The sequence below is a fragment of the Piliocolobus tephrosceles genome, chromosome 4 (genome assembly GCF_002776525.5).
Source record: "Piliocolobus tephrosceles isolate RC106 chromosome 4, ASM277652v3, whole genome shotgun sequence".
Lineage (NCBI taxonomy): Eukaryota > Metazoa > Chordata > Mammalia > Primates > Cercopithecidae > Piliocolobus > Piliocolobus tephrosceles.
In genome coordinates this window covers 151,779,084-151,781,688 of record NC_045437.1, presented here as the reverse complement: position 1 = coordinate 151,781,688, position 2,605 = coordinate 151,779,084, and the positions used below count along the sequence as shown (strand labels likewise).

The 2,605-nt window shown below is 40.2% G+C and overlaps 1 non-coding gene across 1 annotated transcript; it reads right to left on the bottom strand.

The window, feature by feature from the left end:
* Window positions 1-526: 526 nt before the first annotated feature.
* On the bottom strand, window positions 527-629 carry LOC111530995. Its single transcript, XR_002728093.1, has one exon. It is a non-coding gene; the product is annotated as a U6 spliceosomal RNA (small nuclear RNA).
* Window positions 630-2,605: the final 1,976 nt, after the last annotated feature.

Here is a 2,605-nt window from a genome sequence, read left to right as displayed (position 1 = left end):
TTGTAGTGACAACTAATGATTATAATACACTGTTTGCTGGTATTAACTACGTCACTCACAGCAATCAGGAACAGCAGAGGGTCTGTATGGGAAAATGTGCAGGTCCCTGAACCTTCAGGTGCGTCCCCTGGTGATGAGATTGATTCTGCCCATGCTCATGGCAAGTTCCTTGAGGGCTTCTGGATGTTAGGGCAGCCAGGGCAAATTTCCACTTGGTTCCAGCAGGGCTGGAAGGACCCTTAGTTATCATCTTGTCCAGGTATACTACTTTACAATTGAGGAGGAAACTCAGGCTATGAGGGGAAGGGAGTCAATGGCAGATGCACAGCTAAAGACCAGCCTCCTGATGGGGTGACAGCCATCCCAGTTTGTGTGGAACACAGGACTTTGTCCAGGGGAAAACAGGATGAGCTGGTCACTCTGCCTGTTGGCTCTGGCTGTTCAGTACTCTTTTAAATGTCACCAGGGAGTTGCATGGTCCCAGGTTTGGGAAGAACCTTTGTCTGTTTCCCATGACTTTCAAAATTTACACTTAAGAAGCTTCATAAATTTGCATATCATCCTTATGCAGGGTTATGCTAATCTCTATATGATTTCAGTTTTAGTATATGCACTGTCAGAGCGAGCACTCCTCACAGGATTAAGTGTGCCTACTGCCCATTTCCCTGCATCCTCTCTCTCTTGTTTTCTCTGGGAAAGCTGAGTTTGCAGGGGAAGGCAGGGTGATAATCACTTAGGAGTTAAGAGGGAATGTCCTCAGTTCTGGAAAACCAAGAACTCCTGCTTCCGTTTCTGAATATGGTGAAAATGATGTCCAGAGAGTGAAGTAGTATCCCTCACATCACATGGAAGGTCAGAGCTGGCCTCTGAGGTGGCAGCTCCTAAAAAGAGGTGATTTCAGGGATGGCCCTGACTGCCCCTCTACACCAAACCCCTCTTCTTCCTACTGACTCAAGCCAATGATGCCATCGTCAGAGTTTCATTCCTGCAGCTTAAATCAAACAAAGGCTATACTTTTATTAAATGTAAATTATCTGTGAAAAGATTAAGAAGTTTTTCCATCTCTCTGAATGAATGACTTTCTCAGAAACTCTGACCGCTTCCCTGCCTCTACAGTGCATTCATTCTAGTCTGGGGTTCATAGCTGAGGCTCACAGAGTGTTGGAGACCTAGCTCTTCAATACTCTGCATTTCCTCTGCATACCCCCCTTCCATGTCATCCACAGGCTGAGGACATCTCTCCATCCACTCCCATCAGAGGGCCACATAAGTGCAGTGTCTCACAGGGGTAACTCCTCTGCTTACTCATGAAGACCTTCTATTGCCTGATTTGCTAAATGATATGCTCTGGAGGGCAGGGTGCTGGTCAGCCGGTTAATAGATGTATTCCCAGCATCTAACCTGGTGCCTGGTACCTGGTACTTAAAATATATATTTTTTGGCTGGGCGTGGTGGCTGATGCCTGTAATCTCAGTACTCTGGGAGGCTGAGGTGGACAGATCACTTGAGGTCAGGTGTTCAAGATCAGCCTGGCCAACATGGTGAAACCCTGTCTCTACTAAAAATACACAAATGAGTTGGGTGTGATGGCAGGTGCCTGTAATCCCAGCTACTTGGGAGGCTGAGGCAGGAGAATCACTTGAACCCAGGAGGCCGAGGTTGCAGTGAGTCAAGACCATGCCATTGCACTCCAGTCTGGGCAACAAGAGCAAAACTCCATCTCAAAAAATAATAATAATAATAATAAATAATATTGTTATCTTTTTTATTTTCATTTTTCTAATGATTAGTGACATTGAACATCTTTTCATATGCTTGTTGGTCATTTGTACATCACCTTTGGAGAAATGTCTATTCAAGTCCTTGCCCATTTTTAAATTGCATTATTTGTTTTTTTGTTGTTGTTGAGCTAGAGGAGTAACTCCTCTATTACATAAACTGTTCTAGATCATAGAAGAAAATTGAAAACGTACCTTTCAGTTTATGGGACTAGCAAAATCCTTTCACTAAAACCTGACAAAACTAGTTTGAAGAGAAAAAAAAGCATAGACCAATCTCACTTGTAAGGAGCATAAAACCTAAATAGGATATTAGCAAAGAGAATCTAAAAATATATTAAAGGAAAAACATACGAACCATTAGGGTTTAGCTCAAGATTCAAAGATTTTTCAATCTTAGGAAATGTATTAATTCATTACACTGCTGGCATTAGTGGCAATAACCAGCTAGAAAATCAATCAGAAATAAAGATTCTTTATATGAAAAAGACTATAAAGGTTCTCTGAAAGACATAGCAAAACAATCTGAATAAAGAGAAAGGCCTACTGTGCTACTGGATGGAAAGATTAAATGGTATAAAAACGTCAATTTTCTCCTCAAATTTGTCAATAAATTTAGAATAATTACAATTATAATCTCAATGATTTTTATTTGACAATTTGATTATAAAGTTTATCTAAAAGATATAAATGTATTATACAAGAAAATTCTCGAAAAGAATGAGGAGGCACTTGTTTTATTAAATATTAAAATATGCTATGACAAAAAAGCAAAAAAATTCTATGATTACATAGTAATAACATGTGAATTATTATTGTTTTTATTT